The 25,275-nt window shown below is 45.4% G+C and overlaps 1 long non-coding RNA gene across 1 annotated transcript in view; it reads left to right on the forward strand.

Moving 5' to 3' along the window:
* The first annotated feature begins 640 nt into the window (after window positions 1-640).
* LOC139081928 (uncharacterized) overlaps window positions 641-25,275 on the forward strand; it is a 38,494-nt gene continuing 13,859 nt past the window's right edge. Inside the window, exon 1 of the long non-coding RNA XR_011537433.1 lies at window positions 641-917. This is a non-coding gene — a long non-coding RNA (uncharacterized lncRNA). The remainder of the gene's footprint in view (window positions 918-25,275) is intronic.

A 25,275-nucleotide genomic window follows, 5' to 3' on the forward strand; every position in this document is an offset into this window, starting at 1 on the left:
AAAGTGTGGAGGTGGGGTGCCCATAGTTTCGTGTATGGGACCGGTGAGGGGCTGACAGGCCCCTTAAGGTGTGTGATGTAGGAAACAGGTGAAGATTACACGTGGGAGGGGGCTTTGCAAACTGTGAAGTGAGGAGCAGTGTGACGATTTATGTACTCACAGCCAGAACCCAGCAAGAGTTAACAGGCTGCAGGCAGGCTCGGGTCTTATTGTTTATTTATAGAAATGCCTTGGGGGTTAGAGAAGGGGAGGGAAAGAGAAGAATGTGTTTCTGTGCAGGAGTGTGTCGGGGGGTGAGGAGATTTCTGGGCTTCCTTTTAGCACGTATACCCTGCCTTCTCCCTTTTCCCCTTCTCCACTCCCTTATCTCACAGCCGTCTTAGTGCCAACTCCTCTGGTGAGTCCTGTCTGGACACCTTGTCCGACCTTGAACTATCACTAAATCCTCCTGGGTATTGCCTCAGCCGAGTCCTGGCAGAGGCCACGCGGAAAAGAATTCACTCTGAAAGCTGAGCTTGTTCTCCTGAAGGGGTGAAGCAGGCTGAAGAGAAGGGATGAGAGAGTTCCCCCACCCCACCTCCACTCCTTCACAAGTCCTCTCTTGGAAACTACGCTTCCCCTTCCTGGGATGACCTCTGTCCTTAATAAAATGGGAGAAACAGAACATCGAGACTTGTTTCCTTCTCAAATGAAAAGACTGCACGCACTGAAGTGCATTTTAAATGCTGTTTGGCAAGTGCGGGGTGGTTGGGGGAGGGGAGGAGGCTGACTTGCTTTTTCTTTGCTGGATATCTGGGAACCGAGCCCATCCGCACTTTCTCCATGAAACTTGAAGGGCAATGTATCATTGTGGGAGAGATACTGCAGTTTTTCCAAACAGAAACCTAGCCCTTCTTAGGGTCGTCTTCATTTACAAGGTCAGTTGTGTTCCTTGAATGTGTTAGTATTTAGGGGGATGAAAACGGGCCAGGAGCCACCAAAAAGTTTCAGGTAAGACTCCTGCTCAACTCCAGGGCCTATGCCCAGGACAGTCGGAAAAGAAAAGGAAGGCTTAAAACATTGGGAACTGAGAGGAGCTGAATGAAAGGAACAACCGGGAAGGAGTGGAGTGGTTGGGAATGGCTTCTTGAGTAGACATGTGGTTGAGTAGAATTTGGACAGACATAGAGGAAAAGAGATGGTGTCTGGAAGGCGCAAGAGCAAGAGTAAAGGCAGGAAGTGGCAATGACTATGGTGTGGTGGGAAAGCAGAGATAAATGTGCTTGGCCATAGGGCTGAGGGCTGCAGTCAGGTGAGGTGCAAGCGAATGATGGAGATGGAGCAAAGGAGTCTTTTTTTGTCTAGGTAACAGAGAGAGAGACTGAAATTTGTCTCTGCCTGGAAACAACACGATGAGAGCAGAGGGTTAGAACATTTGACCAGGACAGCCCAGGGAGAGAGGGATGGGAAGCAGAAGTTCACTGGTGAGGTCACTGTAGCAGCCCAGGTAAGAAGAGACAAAACGCTAGGCTGGGGTGGGCGGTGGGCCTGACTGGGTGTGAGGGGAGCAAGTAGCCCCAGGCCCTCTGAGTGAGCTGCTTTTGAGGCCTCTGAGTGCAGAATGAGAAGTTTTTGGCTGGACTAGCTTGGCCACAGTTGCCCAGTTAGGGAAGAGTGGCTTGCTGCTTACACGAATGACTCATACCACAGTGCTGGGCGCACAAATGTTCTTGGTGCCTCCCAATCAACTCAAGAGAGGGTATAACATCTGTGGCTGTTTGTTTCTGGTTGTTTGTCTTGTAGATGGCAGTGACGGCCAAGAACTGAAGATCAGTGGGCACGTTTTTTATTTGGCTTAGTGAGTGAGATTTTGATTCTTCATGGGAAATCTAGTTCTCAGATTTTCAATTGCTAAGTCTTTCATTAGACAGGAGTCAAGTATTTATCAACCTTTTTTTTAAGAGCTGTAACTGAACGTCCAAATGGTGAATGAAAAACTTACACTAAATTTTATTTATTATAAAGAGTCATTTTCCCTAAGGATTTCCTAACTCAGAGTCTATTATGATGACTTTTTCTACTTACTATTATTTTATTATTACTTTAGAATGACACAATTCTAATCAAATTACCTTCTTGTTTCCTAGCCCACAGAACAGTTGAGAGTGGAAAGGGTCTGTGTATGTGTGTGGGGGGAAGGAGTAGTGGTAGTCACACCAAGAAAGAATTTGTAACTGTGTTCGGTGATGGCTGTTGGCTAAACTTATTGTGGTTATCATTTCACAAGATATACATATATCAAATCATTATATTGTATTCCTAAAATTAATACAATGTTATATGTCAATTATATCTCAATTAAAAAATACTGTCAGTGCCAGTTAAAACTCATATGCCAGCTGAATTAGCCAGCAGCCCACCACTGTGAGATTCTTGTTTCAGAAGTTAAGTTTCAGTTTTAGTGCTAGAGAATTTTTGGAAAGTTGTGAATGAGGGAGATTTTGCCTCCTAGATGCAGGTAAATGAGTTGTTAGTCTACCTATATGTAAGATGCTTCAGTGCTCTCCCCTCAGTTCAGGTGGCATGTCTAGTGCTGGTGACAAAACTAGGTCTCTTATTGATTAAGGTTCCTAGACTACAACAGGTTGTGACTGCCTTTAAGAATTTTTTCTTTTACATAATTAATGAGAAGTTTATAAGTTATAAGAAATACAAAAATGGCTGAATTGAATAGAAGAACTCCAGAAGAATTGAAGGAGAACATTCAGAAACAATGAGATCAAAGAGACTGAAGCCAAAGTGAAACTCAGGGATGATGAAGACGGACTATTGAAGAAAAAGAAAAAGATTGAAAACAAGAAGATAACAATGTTGTCAGACAATTCGATTAGCAGTCAGGATAGGAATAATCAAGTCGTAGGACGTGGGGTGGAAGAGCATGATGTGAATGGTTCAAATTGCAGCCCTGTATGCCAGGCCCAGAGCAGTGCCTGGTACCAGAGAGAAATTCACCAGCTTTTTGTTGAATGAATGCCTCTTATCCTATCTGTGCAAAGATGTCTTTCAGCTTCAAAAGAAGACAGATTCCTATACCTTTTGCCTTTTTAATGACCAGCGCAGGGATGGACTTTTGATAGCATTTGCTTATATTTGCCAAAAATTACTTTGCCGCTAACTATCTGTGAGAATCAAGAATTTGCTCAGTTGGACCAATGTATCTGAAAACAAAATGAATTGCTTTTACAATAAAATATATGAATAAATAAAATGTTTATATTTTAAAATAACTACTAAAAGCCGCTAGAAAAAATATGTTATGCCATATGTAAAGAGAATGAAATAATCTTTAAGCGAAGATTATTTCCTATTGCTGTTTTTTAAAAAAAGTTACCTTTGGTGAGAGCAATGACATTGTCTTTGTTTTCCCCCAACCCTAAGGAATATTCAATTGTAGTATTTTAGGAAGCTGGAAATACTAGCAGACAATGTAAGACAGGAGGTCCAAAGGTGAAAATCTACAGAAGTGGATTTCAGCCCTGCTTGCATGTTAGAATCACCCCAGTGGCTTTACAGATACAGAGGGCCAGTCCCTTCCAACAGATATTCTAAATTAATTGGGTTGAGGCCCAGGTACCAGCATCTTTTAAGCTCTTCAAATGATTCTCATGGGCAGCCAGGGTTGGGAACCACTGGCCAACAGGAACCAGGGGAGGGGTGCAGAGGTTAAGGTGCCCTAAGGGTGGATGGCTAAAGTGCAAGACAGAAAGACCAAGAGCATCAAGAAAACACTATTTGCTCTCCTAAAAAGGCAAGGCCCAGAAAAGAGGCAGCTTCATGTTGTGCCAGTCTCTACTGTTCTAGCCTCTGCTTTCCCTGGGTAGAGAGAGAAAGCCCCAAGCATGCTGGATACGATCACTGGAAGGAGCTGGGAAGTGCAAGAGTGGAGAATGGAGACTGTGTGGGGCAGAATTTGTTTATGACTTGCGGTCAGGAAGAAAGGACAGAGAGACCCCGAGATACTGGGCTAATCTTTGAAATGTCTCATTTGGCCTTTTAAGAGGCTGGTTTGTGACTTCAGCTGCTTCTAATCTGGTGTCATAATAACTGTGTACTATAATTAATCTTATATCTTCTGTTCTAAGTCACCTCTAAACCTTTTTGTAATGAGCAGAATTGGAATAAACTCAATTTAAAAATCTGCACATAATTTGTATTTGAGGATTTCCTCCTGTTGAAGTGGATATGGCCTCCAAATTGGGACTAAGCTGCATGGAGAGGCCAAGCCGAGGTAGATGCTGGAGAGCATTGAAGGGGAAGGCTGTGGACTTGGGAAGAGAAAACTCAGATCTCTTAGGTCGAGGAGGTGGCGTTTACTGGCCACAAATAAATGCTGGAGACCCATCTACTGACAAAGCTGAACAGGAGTTTGCCAACCATCTGACTCAACCATCTCAATCTACGGAGGAGGAAAGTTAAGAGAAAGAGGTTAAGAGATGGTGCAAGGCAGACACAGCTGGGTTTGTCTGTGGCAAAGCTGCAAAACTGCCCAGGAGGTTTACCTCTGACTATTCATACCTTAGTGAGAATTATTTTCAACTAAAGACTCAGTTGCATGTCTCTCAACTCTGTTTAGTTAAATGAGAGAATGGAATTTTGTGAGGGGCAGGAGAGGAGGGTAGGCCAACAGGCAGAAGTAATAGGCATACCAGGGCCCTTGGTGTAGGCAAACATTGATAAATTGCCCAGGGGAGCTTCGGAAATTCAGAAAACTTCAGGAGGGCAGTGGCCACCTACAGTGTGAGTACAAGAGGCCATTAGCATTGGAATTTAACTAAGGTTACTGAGAACCTTTTGTGGTGGTGTTGTTACATGCCATTAAATCAGCTCCACATGAATCAGCTCCTGGCGACCATATGAATGAGTGATGTCCTCCACGTCCCGTCCTCAAGTCCTCAACAGCCCTATTCAGCTTCTGTAGACTCATGCCTATCTTCCTTTATGGAGTCGATCCATCTCATATTTGGTCTTCTTTTCCTGCTGCCTTCTACTTTTCCTAGCATTACTGTCTTTTCCAAAGAATCCTGTATTCTCGTGGTGTGCCCAAAGTCGAACAGCCTCAGTTTTATCATTTTTGCCTCCAGCAATAGTTCAGGCTTAATTTGCTCTAGGACCCATTTGTTCATCTTCCTGGCAGTCTAGGGTATCAATAGAGCTCTCCTCCAACACCATATTTCAATTGAATCAATTTTTTTTTCCTGTCACCCTTCTTCACTGTCCAGCTTTTGCACCTGTACGTGGTAATTGGGAATGTGAGAGTGCGGATGATTTTGGCCTTAGTCTCTAACGGCGCTTCCTTACACTTGATGCTCTTTCCTAATTCTTTCATTGCTGCCCTTCCAAGTCTCAGTCTTCTCTTGATTTCTTGGCTGCAGTCTCCATTTAAATTGATGACTGAACCAAGGGAAACAAAATCTAACAATTTCTATGTCTTCATTGTCTACGTTAAAGTTGTGTAGTTCTTCTGTAGTCATCATTTTTGTCTTCTTGATGTTCAAATGCAGTCCTACTTTGACACTTTCTTCTTTCACTTTCATCGGATCTCATTTCAAGTCATCGTTGCTTTCTGCCAGTAAGGTGGTGTCATCTGCATATCTTGGATTGTTGATATTTCTTCCACCAATTTTCACTCCTCCTTCATCTGAGTGTAGCCCAGTTTTTCATATGATATGATTTTGTGTACAGATTAAACAGATAGGGAGATAAAATTTACCCTTGTCTGACACCTTTGCCTAAAGGAAATCTTTCTGTCTCTCCGTGTTCCATGCCGACAGTGGATTCTTTTCCACAATACAGGTTAAGCATCAGGATAATTAAGCGCAGAGGCATGCCCATTTCTTTCGGAGCAGCCCATAGTTATTCCCATTTTATAGCTGAAAAGAATGAAGTTCAGAGAGGGTAAGTCACTTTCCCAAGGTCCCACGGCTTGTTAGTGGGGAAGGTTAGGGAAAGCCCACCAAGTCCTGTGCTCTTTCCACTGAGCCACAGTGTCTCTGGGCAGTATCATGAATTCCAAAGGGCTCTCCAGGCTGGGAAGTTGTGTTTGTCATGCATACAACTGCTCACTTGGGTTTTTAGTATTTTAATGTAGAACTCAGAGAGGTCAATTTGTTCACCTATGCCTTTAGTAGAGAGTAGGCCTTGTTAATAGATAAAAGTCACAGGTCAACTTTTCTTTGGCCTCTCAGACAGAGCTCAGCTGGTTAGTTTGGTTTTACTGTGTCCTCCTATTCTCGAGTAAAGGATAAAGAAAAGCAAAATGCAATAAAGACAAACAATGAGTAAGAGGTTGTTAATAATTGTAGTTTTGTTAAATTTCTCATGACTTATTTTCCAAATTCAAATTGCTTTAAATTTTCTAGGCCTTTATAAAATATAGCAGTAGTGAGAACGGGGCTTGCTGCCAGGTGTGAGCAGAACTAACCCCCGACTACTGCTACCCCACCATCTTTTTTCTCTCCTCTCCTTTCTCTTTTCTTCTTTCCTTTCTCTTTTCGTGGTCTTCCCTCCTGCACAGTGGGAACTGGTCTCTCATGGTGGGTGAGGAAAGAGGACTGTGGGTCTGGGTGAATATTTTTGTCTGTGACCTGCCTGATGGATAGGGGAGTCTCAAGATCAAGGGATTTCCCAGATGAGATGAGTAACATTTTAGAAGAGGGAATTTAAGCCCCAATAATCATCAGTCACACACCATAGGTTTTGAGAGTCTTGATGTGCTGTCATAGGCCCTGGAGATAAATGGGAAACGAGGGACACAGGCCCTGTCCCCTGGGCCTGTAATCTGCTCAGGGCATCAGCCATGGACAGGCCTGAGAAGATGCCGACTAGAAGACAAGACTGGAGGGATGAGGAGGAGGATATGGGGAAGGAAAAATCCCATGGGAGCAGACCCAAGGCGCTGGCCTGAGACTTGTATTAAACAATCCAAAGTCGGGGAGGCAAAGCAGCTGAGGGTCAGGAGTCAGAGAGACCAGTATTCAGGCCCAGGTCCTGTCTTTACAAGCTGTGGGAGCCCGGGGGAGCTATTTACCCTTTCGAGCTTCAATTTCCTCATCTATAAAATGGAGCTGATATGTGTACCTGCCTTATTAGGTTGTTGTGGAAATTAATTTTCAGGACTTGGCCCTCAATAATCAGTATTTGGCCAGACATAGCCTAGCAGAGAAAAGTTGCCCTTTCAGTTTTCCTTAATGTGTGAGGCCAGAACTCAGAAGATTAAGCCAAGGCATAAATGAATCATTATTCTTTAGAAGTCTCAGGAGGGAGGCTGACAGTCAACACTGAAGGATTTTTTCTTCTAATTTCCTATAATTTCTGTCTTCTTGTGAACAGACTAGCAGTCAGAACTCAAAGGTCTCAAAGGGGAACTGTAAACACCATCATTCCCTTTTCCAGAGAAATCCCTCCTTTTGAAATCAGTGATTTCAACCCACATGATTGTGCTGGGCTGCTGGATAACGCTGCTGCAACTTAAATTTGCTTTGGCAATCCAGAATTACAGGAGAATTGAATGTCTCATAGCGGATTCTTTGCTGTCTTTGGAAAGGAAGAGAAACCTCTGCCAGTAAAGCTCACAGCTACATTTATGGTTTGTTTTCACTGTCACTGCTCCCAAAAGCTGGGCTTCTTATTGGTTTTCAAGTGAGTTTATTTTCACAAAAGCAATATGTGTGCGACGGGATCTGATAAGGCCCTCCCGCAGGAAAGAATAACATTCTGAAGTCTGACCTGCTTTTAGAAATCCTTGGCCCTAAATCAAAGTTGGAAGCATATTTATATTTGTGGATAAAAAAGACCAACTGAGACTTGGTAAACAAGCAAATGAACATGGAACTGGACCCTAAGGAGAAGAATTGCAGCTTTGATAAATGGCAACCTGATTTGGAAAAGAGATGCCTTCATTTAAACATCATCATAGCCAAGTGGCCTGGGATGAAGACTTTGCAATAGGTACCCAACAGACCACACAAAATAGGGCTCTAAATTGCAATGGACCCTTTCATTCGCCACTAAATTAATCCCTTATCAAAACGATGCCAGCTTCTGAAAGAAGGTTTTCATGTTGGAAAGACAACTTACGTGCAAGACCTTGTTGAATCTATTATAGAATGCTGAAGAATTTGCTTCTTTAGGTCAACATTACTGTGTTTGAACTAACCTCACAGTGCCTTAAACATAGATGGATTCAACTTAGCTTTATTCTTTTTTGATCTGGATTTTTGGAGAAGCCACAGGGTTGTTGAAATGTGTTCCACATTTTCAATTTAAATTCATGATTTATCTTCTATGCTTTGGAGGTAACAGTACAACCTTGTATAAGTAACAACCACTAGAATTATGAACAGGTATTTGTGCTCATTGTGGCTACAAAGTAGGAGTGAGTTGAAATGGATAAACCCACGGTATGCAGGTTTGGCAGCTTTCTTGTTTGTCGTTTATTAATCAAGGGGAGGCTGGTTTCCTGCTTTGGGTTGCAGCCCATTCTCCAACTTTTGTGTTGGGGGAGGGGATGGCTGGTGACGACTGCGAGCTGCAGATGATCATTTACTGTGCATCTAACAGTTACTGAGTGCTGAATGCCTACTGTCTGCCAGGCACTGGCCTAGAGATTCGTAAGTGAGTAGAACCAATACAGTCCCATAGAGAGCCCAGGAGTAAATCCATGCACATACGGTCAACTGATTTTTGACAAAGATGCCAAGAATACATGTGGGGAAAGGGTAATCTATTTAATAAATGGTGTTGGGAAAACTGGATATATACATGAAAAAGAAGGAAATTGGACCCTTATCTTATAGCAAGTACAAAAATTAACTCCAAATGTATTAAAGAAATGAATGTAGGACCTGAAACCATAAAACTCCTAGAAGAAAATATAGGGAAAAGCTTCTTGACATTGGTCTTGGCAATGATTTTTTTGGATATGACACCAAAAACACTGGCAACAAAAGCAAAAATAAACAAATGGGACCACATCAAACTAAAAAGCTTCTGAACAGCAAAGGAAACAATCAACAAAATGCAAAGGCAACCTATGAAATGGGAGAAAATATTTTCAAACCTTATATCTGATAAGGGGTTAATATCCAAAATATTCATACAACTCAGTAGCAAAAACACCCAGTTAAAAAATGGCCAAAGGACCTGAATAGACAATTTTCCAAAGAAGACCAAAATTGGCCAACAAGTATATGAAAATGTGCTCAATCATCATCAGGGAAATGCAAATAAAGACCACAATGCAATATGACCTCATACCTGTCAAGATGACTCTTATCAAAAACACAAGAGACAACAAGCATTAGCCAGGGTGTGGAGAAAAGGGAACTTTTGTACATTGTTGGTGGGAATGTAAATTGGTATAGCTATTACGGAAAACAATGTGGAGGTTCCTAAAAAATAGAATTACCACATGATCCAGCAATCCGACTTCAGGGTGTATATCCAAAGGAAATTATATCACTATCCTGAAGAGGTAACTGCACGCCCGTGTTCACCGAAGCATTATTCACAGCAGCCAAGATACAGAAACAACTTAAGTGTCCGCCAATGAATGAATAGATAAAGAAAATGTGGCATATATATATGCACACAATGGAATTTACTCAGCCATAAAAAAGAAGGAAATCTTCCATTTGCAACAGCATGGATGAACCTTGAGGGTGTTATGCTAAGTGAAATAAGTCAGAGGAAGACAAATATTGTACGATCTCACTTATATGTGGAATCTAAAAAAATTGAATTCATAGAACCAGAGAGTAGAAAAGTAGTTGCCAGAGGCTGGAGGGTGGGGGGAAATTGGATGATGTTGATCAAAGGATACAAACTTTCAGGTGTAAATGAGTAAGTCTTGGAGATCTAATGTACAGCATGGTAACTATAGTTAATAATACTGTTTGTAGGTATACTTGAAATTTGTAAGAAAGTAGGTCCTAAGTGTTCTCACCAAACACACAAAAAATCTTAGCTATATGAGGTTATGGATGTGTTAATTAACGTGATTGGGGCAATCATTTCACAATGTATACATGTGTCAAATCATCATGTTGTACACCTTAAAAAAAGAACTGGGTGCAGTTCTAGTGGGAGAAATTCACAGTCTAGTGGCAGAGTCACGCATTAACCAGACACTCTCTCCCATTAACTGTTTAGTAATAAGCTGGTGTAAGTGTCATGAAGGAAAAGCACTTGCTGTTAGGAGAGTTCCAAAGGCAAAGCTGACCTGGTTTGGGGGTCCTGGAAGGCTGAGGTCTGAAGGATGACACTCACCAGGTGAAACCAAGTAACCAAGTGAAAGAGGGGACGGATGATGGTGGGATGTTCCAGGCAGAAAGAATAGCATGGATACAGGCATACGTGGCTGCATGGAAACTCCATCTTGACTATGGGAACAGCCTTCCTTCTGATAGAAGGCACCTGGCTTATAATTCCCACCAAACTCCTATCTGTCATTCGAAGACCATTTCAAAAGTTGCCTCCTTCATGCAGCTTTCTTCAAACCCTACAGTCAGATAGAATCACTCCCATGCTTGAGCTTCTCTTATTCATCTGATACAATACTGTGAAGACTTTGTGCTTTGAATCTGAGAGGGAGTATATGGCTATAGGGCCAGGCTTTCTGAATTCAAATCCTGACTCAACTATTTATTTTCTGTGTGATCTTGGACAGGTTGCCTAACATGTCTGTATTTCAGTTTAGCCACTTGTGAAATGGAAATTAATAGTACCTTTCTCATAGGTTTGATGAGAGGGTTGGGAGAGTTAACACATGCAAAGTGCCTAGGTCATTGCCTGGCATGTAGTGAAACCTCACCAATGTAACCTGTTCTCGTTAATTCTGAGCAAGTCTATTTCCTTATTAATTTTGCCCAAGTGCTCAGAGCTGGCTAGAGTCTAGTCAGGAACTCCATTTGTATCTCTTAACACTCAGTCCAGTGTTCATCATGGAATTTCAGGCTGCCTTCAATCACCGTGCTTCTCGAGCTTTACATGTATTTGAATAACTGAGGAATCTTGTTAAAATGCAGGTTCTGATTCAGTTAGTCTGAGGTGGGGCCTGGGCTTCTGTGTTTCTAAAAAGCTCCCAAGTGATGCCCGTGCAGTTGATCTGTGGGCCACACTTTGAGTAGTGAGGGTCTATACCAACCTCAGGGAGCTCTCTCGGGCTACCTGAGTCTCTGGGGGAGAGACAGGAGCCTATGGAAGGAGGCAGGACTCACTCTACAACACCTGCACCTGGGCACTGCACGTCATCCTCTCCTTCCTTCTCCACCTGCAGTAGTTACTCAGTTAATGTGAGGCGAATGTCATCAGGCCACCATCAATGGTTCAACTCTTGAGAACTGTATCAGTTAGGGTTCTCCTGAGAGAAAGAGAGAGAGAGACAGAAAGACAGAAAGAGAGAGTTATTATTTCAAGCTGGAAATTTAGATAAGAGTTGATACTGAAGTCTTGAGTCTGAAATCTATAGGGCAAGCCAGCAGGCTGGAAACTCAGGTAGGATTTCTTGAGGCAGAATTCCTTCTTCCCCAGGAAAACTTGGGGAAGTATTTGCTTTTAAGACCTTCGATTGATTGGATGAGCCCCACCTACATTATAGAGGGTAATCTGCTTTACTTAAATTCAACTGATTGTAAATATTAATCGCATCCAGAAAATACCACCCCAGCAACATCTAGACTAGTGTTTGACCAAACAACTGGGCACCGTAGCCTAGCCAAGCTGACACAGAAGATGAACCGTCGCAAGGGCCAAAGAGCATGGCCTGTTCCATGGCTTCAGAGCTCCCCGACCTTGTCAGAATGTGAAGGAGCCTCTGAAAGCCACTTCCCATCTGGGGCAAAAACTCCATGGGCCTGACCCCCGTCTTGGACTTAGAAGGGTGGCATTACACTGGAGAGTTGCCTGTGACTGTGTTTTGTGCTCTGTTATACCCAACTTGAACCCAATTAACCAACCTTTTGGCATTGGAGGCTAAATTTCTTAGTGAAAAACAAGAAAGTTACTCCAATTCAAACAGCACTAGTCTTGGAGCGCCAAGCTCTGGGCTGAGAATTCAGATCCTGTTTATGTGGGGCCATACCACCAGATTGTAAGCAGCGGGTGGTTCCTTCTAGGGGGTCTTGGATGGCTGCTAAGACCCATGCTGTGGCCTTGATAAATTCTGGCCACAGAGCAGAGGTGAACAAATGCTCCGCAGGCCTCAGGGAATGCCCAGTGGGTAAACACCACGCTGCAGGACAGCAGTGGCAGGCAGGCTCAAGACCTCATGTTTATCTTTAGACAGCTTTCCCAATGCACTTTTCAATCGGTGGTTTCACTTTATTCTCAATATAATCTGGCATATAGGCAGAGGAGAGATTGTTACAGAAGTCATCCTCCAGTTTTTCCCTGACTTGCTGAAATGTTACCATCTGGTCCCTTTGCCTTAGGCTGCTGGCAAAAAGGAAAGTGCTCTACTCTGGAATCTGGCGGATTTGAGTTGGAATTCCTGCTCCACCTCTTACTAGCTGAGTGACCTTAGATAAGTTACCACAGCTCTGTGAGCCTCAGTTTTTGTATCTGAAATAGTTACCTTGAATGTTTGAAGTAAGGATGACATGGGCTAATGTAGCTCAGTGTCTGTCATCTAGTAGGTGCTTAAAAAATGGCGGTGACTTTTTGGTATTACTATAGTAGACAGGCCTTGGGGTGCTGCCTACCTACAGCACCCTGCTCTGGTGCTGCTTCTACCCACAACCATCGATGAGATGCCCAGCCGAGGGGCCTGGGTGTGTATTATGTGACCTACTGCTCTGTCACAGCTAATTGGGTGAAGGACGGTTGCCTGACCCAGGATGGACTTGGATTCTTCTGGGAATTTGGAATTGGAACATTGAGAAACTGAGCCATTGAGCTGTGGGGAACTGAGATGAAAGGCCATGTAGTTTTGGGGACTGAGGCAACTAGGATGACTTCTGTACACACTGAAGTAGCGCCAGAGGAAGCCCTTTAATGGAGAGAAAGGGGGAAGTGACTAGAGGTGCAGAGAGGAGAGGTGGGTCATGCAGTCCTTGAAAGACAGAGCCACAGTTCTTAATCTCTCCCTGGTTATCACGAAGCCAAGTGGATTTTTTCCTGCCCTTGGATTCCATGGGACCAGTATCCTTATAATGAGTCAACCTCCTTTCTCCTGGGCTTGCTGGAGTGGATATCTCTTCCTTGTAACAAAAAGATCAATGGTGGGGATGAAACAGGTGAAGAAATGGGGGTTCTGAGAGGCACAATGAGTTGGGGAGTATAGATGCCTAGTCCGGAGCTCATTCTACTGCTCTTTGCAGTCTTGTTCCTTGTCTGGCAAGTACAGTTGTTACAGTGGTGATTCTCTTGTCTCAGAGGCTAACTGGGAGTATGTTGAGGTGGGCTGGGGAAGGAGGTGTGACCTGTCAGGGCAGATGTGGTTCTAACCCTGCCCTGACACTTTCCCTTTGTGACTTCTGCTTTCCCTCCACATTCCATTCAGCTGCTCTCCCAGGCTCAGCTCAGAGTAATGCAAGTGCCTCTGGTGTTTTCTTCCTTGAATTGGGCACCAGCTCTCACTGGCCCCCGGTCTATATTTCTCTGAAGGGAAGAAGTTATTGGGTGTGATGACGGCTCCCAGGCATCAGCTTCAACTTGGCTCCCACTCAATGAAATCATCTGGCTTGGAAGTCAGTTTTCTCTGAGCTTTTGGTGCTGGCTGTGGGCCAAAGCAGATAATCTGGGACCTGAGTGTAAAGAAAAATCTGGGGAAGTCCTGGTGCATCTCCCTCAAGTGTCCCGAGGTGGCTTGTCTGAACTTAGAGCTCCCCATGGGCATTACAGAGGCTGGAGTGTTGAAAGAGTCTGGGTACCACCTCAGAGGCCTTGGCTGTCACGTAGGCAAGAATGTTGAGCATCCCATGAGGGTTGGCTCGAGCCGTGCTTCCCAAACATGAGGGCAGTGAAGAGCTGGCTACATCAGAATCTCATGGGTGCTTGTTCATGCACAAATCCCCGAATCTCTTTCTGATTCAGGACTTCTGGGATGAGGCTTGAGAAACTCCAGTTTTAGCAAATACCATATGGTTCTGATTATCAGCCATGGTGGAAACTATACTCAGATAGATGGCCTCATTGATGTCAGTCTGAGAGTCTCTGAAATGACCCTATTACAAACCACGAAAACTTCTGCAGTCTAATCCTTGCCCTCATAAATACGTGCTGTTATGGGTTGAATTGTGTCCCCCCTAAATTTATATTTTGAAATCTTAGGCCCTAGAATGTCAGAATCTGACTTTGGGAATGAGGTCATTCCAGATATAATTAGTTCAGATGAGGCCATACAGGAGTAGGGTGGCCCCTTAATCAGACATGACTGGTGCCCTTATTAAAATAGGGAAATTTGGGCACAGAGACAGACACATACAGAGGGAAGAAGATGCAAAGAGACACAGGGAGAATGTCATGAAAATTATGCTGTCACAAGCCAAGGAACCTTCCAGCTTCTGGAGCTACCAGAAGCCGGAACAGGCTGGGAACGATCCTTTTGCTACAGGTTTCAGAAGGAGCATGGCTCTGCCAACACCTTGATTTCAGACTTCTAGGCTCCAGAACTGTGTAACAATATATTCCCATTGTTCTAAACCCCGCAGTTTAGTACTTTATTATGGCAGCCCCAAGAAATTAATACAGATGCTTTTAATATTTTAGTTGTTAGTATCAGCTGCTCTCCACTTCAATCCTGTGAGTTGCTCTGCCTGCTCTCTTGGGTGGGAAATGAGGATTCCCCTGGGAATGCCCTTGCAGCTCTGATGGGCAGGGGTGTTTAGAGCGCAGGGAATCTGCATTCCGGTGAGGAATGTGACAGTGCCTCATGAAGTCAGAGAGAAGCCTTAAGGTAGGAAAAGCAGCTTGCCCCTCCCCTTTTATCTCTCTTATGAATCTGACCAGATGTTTTCAGTGGCCAAGCATCTATTAAGGAGTGCCAATTCTCCAGATTTGGAGTTTGTGATTGTAGGTGGGAGAGGGGCCCTTCATGTCTGTGTCCAGACAAATTTGTAGCACAGAGGTTAGGAGCAGAGCTCTGGAGCCAAACTGCTGGTGTTTGCATCCTCCTGGCTGTGGGATTTGGGGTAAGTGGCCTGGTCCAGGGGTCCTCACATTTTAGTGTGCATCAGAACCACCTGTGGGGCTTGCTCAACTTCACTGCTGGCCCCGCTCCGGGGTTTCTGATTCAATACATCTGGGATGAGGCCCAAGAATGTTCATTTCTAACAAGTTCCCAGGTGATGTTAATGCTGCTGGTTCAGGGACCACACTCTGAAAACTGCTAACTCAGCTTCTCCAAGCCTCTGCTTTCTCATCAGTAAAATGGGGTTTGTGACGTTTCTAAATTATAGAGTTCTGGTGAGGGTTAAGTGAGGCGATGATTGAAGCATTTAGCACGTTGCTATGCATGCAGCTCAGTAAATGTTGGTGATCACTCACTGTTATGAATGTGAATTGTAGCCCTCTTTTATGTTTTGGCTTGCAAAGTCACCCCAAGATGTTTCAGAGTCAGGAAACACTCAAACGTAGTTCTGGATGGGATGCAGGGAAATGTCGCTGTCTGTTGGAGATTTCAGAGAAGTAAATTATCCCCCTGAAACTAAAGGACACCTCTTGCTATGCCAAGGTTGCCTCTTCTAAGTGTGCCAGCAGTTGGGGCCTGGATGAGGCCTTTGGTAGAGGTGGGATAAGGAGAGGGGAGAAGAGGGGTTGGGGCTTGCCCTCAGGCTCATCAAGGACAGAGCTCTGACTTCATGCTCATGAGTTTGGGAGCATCACACTGCCCAGGCCCGCAGCTGGCAGCCTCTACTACTCCACGCGGGGCACTGCCCATTAGTTCAGAAAACATTCCATGAACTCTGCGCCCTTTCCCACACTCCCAGCTAAAGACAGCAATTGTCTTGGTGTTCAAGCATCCAGGGCTGAAGCCTTTCAGAAGCCACTGGATATGTTTGCCCTGCATCTTCTCCAGTCTGCGCTGAGCACAGAGAAACAGACTGTTAATGGGTTGGCCTTCCTAACGCAATATGACATCCTGGCACTGAGTCTTCTCATTAGCTTGGTTCTTGGGATTCCAGCTTCAGAAGCAAGACAGTTTATGTCGATAAATAATGCTTTGTCTCTGGGATCCTGGCCCCATCAGAGGACTTCAGGGCTCCGGTTGGGAGCTGCTGGCTTGTTGCTAAGGTGCTTGGAGCTTATCCAAATTCACATTTCCCAGGATGGTGGAGAATAGTTAATGATTACAAAGCTCTGAAAATGTATATGTGGGTTTCTTTCCAACACTACTTAAAAACATGTAATTACCAGGAAGAGGATATTTCTGGTTTTGTTTGGCTTTTGTGGTTGTTGACCTCTGAGGGTAAAACAGTTCTTTTTTCTTGTATGTATTGCTGAAAGCTTCCCCTTTCAGTGTAGTGAGCTCTTCTTGAGCCCTTACTACGTGCAAAGTAGCAACGTGAGGGGCAGCAAGAAAAAGGTAAGACTCTTCCAGTTTAGTTGGAGAGGATGTATCCAGGTGAAGAGGTTGTGACATAAAGATACAGAGAAAGGTGGCTGACAACTGGAGACAGAAGACGTAAAGACATCTTGTTTTCTGTTTTAAAGTTTTTCTTTGCCCCAAATGTGAATCTTTCCCCCTGGCATACCTGCCTTCCTCTGCTGTAGAACATTGCTTGAACATCTTGGAAAATATTTTAAGAGAGCTCCTGGTAGTATCTCTTTGAAGCTAATTGTCTCTGACTTACTGGCCCTCCCCACCCCCACCCCGCCACCCCAAATCCTAATTTGACAGCCCATGCAGATTCACCATGTAAGTTAATGGGAAAACTCATTTGTTTTCTTGCCTGCTTATTTGTGGTCTTTTCCTGGCCAGTACTTCCACCTGAACAGGTTTTAATTGTATATTTATTCATTGTCTCTCCCACTAGAATGTGTAATTCCTGTAGCTAGGGACCTTCTCAGACTAGTCTGTCTTGGCAGCCAAATTGAAAAGGCCGAAATGAAATCATGGGGGAAATTATGTAGCACCTTATTCACTGAATCCAAGTCTACTAGAACTTGGGTATACACTTGGAAGCTAAACATTTCGTTTTGTGCAAATAAAAGCAGGGCCTGTTCCATAGTTCTACACTGTGGGGCGTCAACTCATCGCTTACCACCCTCCCCCTGTTTTATGGGATAGTGCTGGCTAGAAACAAGTTTTTAAAAACCAGGCTTAACAAAGCTAAACACAGTCTTTACCATACAATCCAGAAATTGTGTCCCTAGGTATTTACCCAAATGAGTCGACTTATGTTCACACAAAAACCTGCACACCAATGTTTATAGGAGCTTTATCCCTAATTGCCGAAACCTGGAAGCAACCAAGATGTCCTTCAATAGGTGAATGGATGAACCCACTTTGGCACATACACACAATGGAATATTGTTCAGGGTTAAAGTGAAAGGCACTATTAAGCCACAAAAAGACATGGAGGAATCTTAAATACATATGGCTAAGTGAAAGAAGCCAGTCTGAAAAGGCTACATACTGTATAATTTTAACTGTATGGCATTCTAGAAAAGGCAGAACTATAGAGACAGTTAAAAGATCAGTGGCTGCCAGGAATTAGGGAGGAGGAATGAAAAGCTGGAGCACAGGGGATTTTTAGGGCATGAGACTATTCTCGATGATGCTGTAATTATAGATACATGACATTCTGCATTTGTCAAAACCCATAAAACTACAAAGAATGAACTCTATTGTAAATTATGGGATTTAATTAATAATTACACACCAATGTTGTGTGACCAGTTGTAACAAATGTACCACGCCAATGCAAGATGTTACTAATAGGGGAAACTGTATATGCGGCGGGGGAGGGGAGGGAGCGCGTGGGAACTCTATGCTTTCTGTGCAGTTTTTCCGTAAACCTAAAACTGCTCTGAGAAACAAATTCTTTTAATTTTAAAAAATCCCGTTTAATCAAATAATTTATTCAGTCACTCATTTTTTATTTTCAACAAACGCTTATTGAGCACCTACTGTGTGTCAGTCATGTTGGTCATCACCCTGGCCACATTGGTGAGGTCATCCAGTGGCGCTTGTTCACAGAGAGGGAGTTCCAATGATGTTGTTTAAAGGAGCTCAGTTCTCTAAAAGGTTGAAAGGGATCATGGCAAGGGTCAATGAAGCCCCCAAAGGTGGTATGAAAGAGGTCCCGACTTTTGAGGATGAAATCAAAGGCCTGAGTCCTTTTTATAATCTACATCCCAGAGGGTAACAATATCCAGAGCTCAGGAACTTTTGCATGTGAAAGTGTAAATAGAGAAACCCTCTCTTAATGTTAGATATTACTATTATTAGAGTAATAAATGATATTCAGGAAGAAATTGTGGAGCAGAATTCAGGCCGAAGAAACAATGCATTCATTCATTTTTCTAAACAAAAGTAGGACCGCTTCAGCACCCTCTCCCCTCTCCTCAGGTGGAGGAGAAACCCAGCATCAGTCATGAGTGGGGCTCCCTCCCTCCCTTCCATTGGACTGTAAGGGATTGCTGGGTCTGGGAACGTGTGGGAGGCACTGGGCTGTAACTCATAGGATCTCTGTTGTTGCATCGCTCCTTTTGCTTCCCTGTGCTGGTGTCTGGTGCTGTGATCTTCTGCCGCCTGCACAAGACTGCTTCATTCATTCTTTCTTTCTTTCTTTTTTTTTTTGAGGAAGATTAGCCCTGAGCTAACATCTACTGCCAATCCTTCTCTTTTTTTGCTAAGGAAGATTGGCCCTGAGCTAACGTCTGTGTCCATCTTCCTCTACTTTATTTGTGGGATGCCTGCCAAAGCATGGCTTGATAACCAGTGTGTGGGTCCATGCCAGGGATCTGAACCAGCAAATCCCGGGCCACTGAAGTGGAGCGTGCGAACTTTGCTGTGCCACCAGGCCGGCCTCCCAAGACTGCTGCTTGGAAGGGACTTCCAGCTGTCTTGGCCTTGCTCTCCCTTGCAAAACTTAAGCCTTCCATTGACCACAAGCTTGGTCATAGGGACCTTCTCCACTGAGCTTAGTGTCCAGCCCCCAGAGGCATCTGGCAGTCACCTCCCATGCAAGGGCAGGCCTCTGTGGGTCACTGCATGGGGGCAGGGTTCATGTCCCTGCCTCTCAGATACTTGCCACCCCTCTATCCATCATTCTCTCCCTCTAGGAACTTTACTCGCCTTTCCTTCAAGAGTCTGCCACCATCTTGTGTCAGCCTCATCTGTCTCAGCAGAGCTAGGCTTTAGAAAGCAGCAGTCCCTAAACTCTCCCTCAGAGAGCCTCAGAGCTCTTGGAGTAAAGGGAGATAGGAGACAGCAAGAGGGGAAAAATGCTTTTCTTTCTTTCTTGGAGAGCCTCCATCATACATTTCCCAGTCGGGTTATCCCGCCACACTCTAATTGCTAGTGGTAAGGAATTTAGCTCTCTTTATTTTAAAAACAAAACCACTTTTCATGAACCAAATACCAGTTTATGTCAGACCTCAGGCTCTGGGCCCCGGGCCTTCAGAAAATGCCTCACCACACTAGGCATCCACCATCCACACCACATTGGCAGTGGCGTCTCATCAACCTGGGGATACTTCCAAAGTCAGCACAAAAAGTTAAAAGCTTATATGGTCAAAATTACCCACGATTCTGTATTAGGAAAGTAAGCCTTTGCAGAATTTCACTTAGTCCATCCCAGAGACCTTATTTTCTAGTGTATGGATGTAGAACTCTTTCTTTGGATGAGCACCAGATGAACTGGTTGGTTTGCATTTAGAGGTCACAGTGTATGAAAAATACTTACCTGTGAACACAGCAATCACCTTTAATGTCATCTGATGCTCTAAGAGAGGCCTGAGGGAATCTAGTCTTCTGAGGGACAGCTGACCTCCTACCTCGCGTTCAGTCAGGGGCATGTGCTCATGGAGTGCAATGACTAGTGGAGTCAAAGACACCATTTCAATTGCTCTCTGTTCTTCCCTCTCTCTCCTTCTCTCTCTGTCTCCATCTCCACTCTTCCAACTGCATTTAGTTGGCTTGGGATGTGAAGGGACTCCAAGGTGCTGTGAACACCTGCTTGCTGTGTGCAGGGCCCCAGGAGGGTCAGACAAGCCTTGCTCTGTCAGTCTGCTTCCTGGTCTCTCTGCCCTTCCTGTTGGTACTCTCTGTAGGCTGCCTTCTTGGATTGCCCCTTGGCGGCTCTGGCTGTTTGTTGACTCCTAAACTTGACCACATACCTTTCACTCAATCTACAATGAGTTTGGTGATCAGTTACGCCTTTGGGTAACCTGACTTTGGCCCAGTCCCTGTTTGAGGCCATGTCATTTCAGGGCTGGTGATGATAGCTGGAAGGGTCCCTCTCTGCAGTGATGTTACAGGAGATCTCTCTGTCCCGGTTGTCTGGGCCCATCCTCACCAGCCTTGTTAGAGACTGAAACTCTTCCATATCTTTCCTACAAGTTCGTGCCTCAGGAGGAGCCTGTCTCTGCCGAGCACCATTTCTGAGATCCTTTCTCAGTGAACTTCCTGGTAGTAAACTGAATGGTTTGCTGCTCATTGCTTCTTCAAAGCTGGGAGTAGTGGGAAAAAAAGACTTTGCATCAAGACAGACAGAGTTAGGATATTGGCTCTGCCTCTAACTGCGTGATTCAGCAAAAATTCTTTAGCCTCCCTGAGCATCTCTTATGATCCCATGTAAAATGGAATTGCACTACTTACCTTCAGCTACAGAATTGCATTACCTTCCTTGGAGGTTCTTGTGAAGAATAGAGTTGTGTAAAAATGCATGGCACACTTAGATGATCAACAGCTGTTAGCTCTTACTGTTTCCTCATTCACTGGGGGTAGGGATGGGCTAGGCGCACTGTGGAGCAGCTTCTCCTACTTGGAACAGTTGAAGAAATTTCTTCTCTTCCTTTGTGTAGTGAATCCTGTTTTGCTTTAGACTGAGGGAAAGCACACACCTGGGCTCAGGTTCCCACTCTGCCATTCACTTGGAGCAAGACTTAGGTGAGTCTTTGGTCTCTCTCAGCTGTGGTTTTGGCTCTTAAAAAATGAGGGTAATAATATCTACCCCTTAGGATTATTGGGAGAATAAGAAGTGAAGTATGCGAAATGGTCAGTGCACTGCTTCACTCAAAATCGTCATCTAGCGGCTGGCCCCATGGCTGAATGGTCAAGTTCGCGTGCTGTACTTTGGCAGCTCTTGGTTTCACCGGTTCGGATCCTGGGTGCGGACCTAGTACTGCTCATTAGCCATGCTGAGGCGGCGTCCCACATAGAGGAACCAGAAGGACCTACAACTAGAATATACAAGTATGTACTGGGGGTTTTGAGGAGAAGAGGAAGAAAAAAAATAGATTGGCAACAGATGTTAGCTAAGGGCCAATCTAAAAAAACAAAATCATGACCTAATACTGTGTATGCACCTCTGGCCTCTCAGCTCATAAGTTCTTTGTGGGCAGGCACACGTCTGAGTCGCTCCCGGCCCCGTGCTGGCATGGAGAGGGGCTTCAGAAGCTAGTGATGGACAACACAAACAATTCTTCTTTCCCTGGTTCTCAGGAAACCTGGTTTGAAGGCTGTAGGACTAAGGTCCCATGGCAATTTAAAAGATAAACAATTCCAGAATAGGTTCCTACAGCATTAAATAGGACAACTTTCAAATGGGTCATGATGGAGAAAACAAAAATCTCAACTGCGTCATAGAAGGCAGACCCGTGGGACTTGGTTCACATAAGGAAAATACTCTGGAAAATGGTACCAGGGATTTCAAACTGAAAGCAAATACGTTCATAGTAAAAATATTCCACATGATTTGCTTAAAAACATTCTAACAAAAAATATTTACAGCATCCCTGTAAATGTCACTCTGGGACTCAGTTTCCCTTTTTCCAAAGTTTCTTGGCTGGATTAGACCCATGGGGCCTCATGGGCTTTGCTAAGACATTTGGATTTTTCCCTTGATACAAGGAGAACCCACTAGTGTTTTAAGCAGGAGGAGGCCACGATCTGGCTTATGTTTTCTAAAGCCCAGCCTTTTTCCACTTTTCCTTCCCTACCCCGTGGCTGTGCTCCATCCTGCCTTTTGTGCTTCATCTTATGTCAGCTCCTCTTTCTACAGCATCCCCTCCCACTCCAGCCCACAGCAATTGCTCCTTCCTCTGAGCTCACAGCATTTGCTGGGCTCTTAATCACACTCTGCCCCATGACATGGCATGCTATTATTGTCTTCCGCATGTGTTAGTTAATTAATTAATTCAACAAGCATGCGTGGAACAGCTGCTGGGTGTTAGGCGCTGTGCTAAGTGCTAGGGACACAGAGATGCTTGAGACAGGTTCTCTGTTCCCAGGTAGCCTGGAGTCAGGGGACGGGGGTGGGGGCAGCTGTATAAACAAATTACTGGAGGCTGAATGGTAAGCCCAGGGATAAGCATGGTTTTTATGAGACCCAAGATAAGGGGTCCCTTACCAGCGGGGGAGGGGGCCTCGGTAGAGTAGGGAGGGTTAGGGAAGACTTAATGGGCGAAAGGAGGTTGGAACTGATCCTTCAAGGCTGCCTGGGAGTGAGGGTGAAGGGACGAGGTGCAGAGGGGTCAGGGCAAGCAGAGAAACAGAACGGTGACAAATTGTAAGCAGGTCACTCCTGACAGAGTATTTATTGGAAGCCCGGGAAGCGTAGGAGATGAGGCTGGAGATACAGACAGGAGCAAAGCACAGCACGAGACATGCAACACAACATCCAGAATGCGTGGCTTCTGCTGGAAGGAATTTGTGCAGCTGAATTGGGGAAAAGGCCCAGAGTGGGACACAGGAGACCAGAGGTGGTCTTCGTTTATTTCTTCACTGAAATACCACACTGGGGATGCCACTGTGAGCAAAACCGACCAGGTCTCTGCCCTCAAGGAGCCTGTGGGAGACTGGCTATCGGCCAGGTCAATAATACAGTGTGATAAGGACTAGGTCCTGTGGGAGGCTCCAGGAAAGAGCCCTGACCCAGCCTCAGGGCCCAGGGAAGGCTTCCTGGAGGCGGTGTCCTCAGGTCAGCTCTCTGGACAGTTGGACTTCATAGGGAGTGAGAAAGGAGTGTGCGGAGAGAGCTCATAATGGCCCACCTTTCCCCTGAACCCCTCAGCCTTCTAGGCCTACAAAACTAAGCCGGAGGCCCGGGCTGGCACAAGGGGATGGAAAGTAGGCTGAAGAAAGGCCTGCAGAGAAGCACTGGCTGTTTTGTGGTCTTCCTGGCCGTCTCCTGGAACATGGGCCTGTTTTGCAAACACAGCTAGTTAGTCCAAATATGCGGGGTTTGGCCCTGCCTCCGCCAACCCAGCTCACTAAGCAAACAGTAAAGAATTTTTTATCCTTTTCTTTCTAAACTAACTCTTTTCTGGGTGCATAATTTATACAGCTCCAGTGGACTGCAGTTTGGCTTCCATCCCAAGAGAGAAAAACATCTCCTCAGATTTTCCACACGCCCGCCCCATCCCGCTGGCCCAATGCCAAACCTTCCCAGGCAGCCTGGGGCAGGGCTGCTGCTCTGGAGAAAGGTGGGGACATACCACTGCCCCAGGGGCAGCATCGGCAGCAATCTCAGGGCCAGCTGCAGTAGTGAGGCGGGTGGGTGTTCCACACAGGAGTGGGAGGGTGGGAAATAGGTGTGTGGTCAAGGGTGGGCAGGAAACTGCAGATAGCAGAGCTGCCAGAAACGGCGCGGGGACTAGCAGACCCTGGAATAGCTCGTCAGTGTTTACAAAGCACCTTCTCGTCTGGTTTGAGTCTCCCAACAACAGCGTGAGAAGGGGGGACACATATGATTACTATTCCAGTGTAACTGATGAATTAGTGAGAGAATGGAATAGGCAACCTGAAATTAGCCAGACCCAAGTTAGAATCCCACCTCTGCCCTTGAGGGAACTTGGGCCAGTTACAAAGCCTCCAGCAGCCTCATCTGGGAGGGACCGTGGCAGTACTTTCCCCAAAGGATGGTGCTGGGGGTTAAATGAGATACTGTGTGTGAGGAGCCCACACCATGCCTGGACACTAGCAGATGCTTGCTTGTTTCTATTAGAATGGCTGGAGAGGTTGCCTGGCTCCTGTGGGCGCTGCTGGGAGGGAGACCCCGGTGTTTGGACTCCCAACATGGCCCTTCATGTCAGCTCCGTCACCGGTGTGCCCACCAGGCCAGCCTGGCCCCGAGCAGAGGCCACAGCTTGGTGAGGTTGCCTGCACGTTCCAGGCTCAGGAATCTGAGCCGATAGCTGAGTAGTCCATAAGTCCAGTAGGTCAGTCCTTAAGTCCAAATGCCTGCCATGCTCTGTGGGAGCAAATGGCTCTAGAAACTGCATAGCTGGTGAAACTCAAGCTTCAGAATATGAGCCCCAGTTCACAATCCGCCTGTTTCCTCTTATAGTCAAGGGCGAGCATCCAAATCCCCCTTCATTTATTACTGTCACTGCCAGCTCCGAAAGGTCAGCAAGCATTCCTCTTGGCTGCCTCCAGCCACTTGGCGCTGAGCAGTGATTCTGACTCAGAGGCGCTGTGCCTTGCACTCAGTAGGCACTCTCGAATGTTTGTAGAGGAGTTGTCAGGTCGCACCCTGTAGCAGGGGCTGGAGGTCTGTGTCATCACGGCGTGTGTCAAAACAGCATTTCCTTGTCTGGGTCAGCTCTGTGGCTCCTGTGTTGTAGACCCAGATGGTTTCTCCAATAAAAATTCTACAACTTTTACAACTATTCCCTCTGCCTGGCTCCATGAATGTCCTATGAATGCCCCATGGTTCCTTCTCCTCAGCCAATTCTCAGCCTAAACGTGGCTTCCCTAGGGGCCTTGTCTACCCATCACATCGAAAGGGGCCCCCCTCGCCTCACCCAAGGGACTATCTCATCATCGTTCTTTATTTCGTGGGACTCCTCACCATCTGAAGTTATTTCTTTGTTCAGTGTTTTTGTGACGAGAACATCAGCTGCATGAGAGCAGGACCTAGTCTATCTTGGTCATCGTGGTATCCTCGGTGCCTGGCATACAACAGGAGCTCAATAGTTATTTGTTTAATGGGTAAATGAAGCAAACTGAAGATCATGGGGTCCTTGGGGCTGGCCTGGTGGTGCAGTGGTTAAGTTCGCATGTTCCGCTTCTGGGGCCAGGGTTTGCCAGTTCGGATCCTGGGTGCGGACATGGTACCGCTTGGCACG

This window comes from Equus przewalskii, chromosome 1, assembly GCF_037783145.1.
Source record: "Equus przewalskii isolate Varuska chromosome 1, EquPr2, whole genome shotgun sequence".
NCBI lineage: Eukaryota > Metazoa > Chordata > Mammalia > Perissodactyla > Equidae > Equus > Equus przewalskii.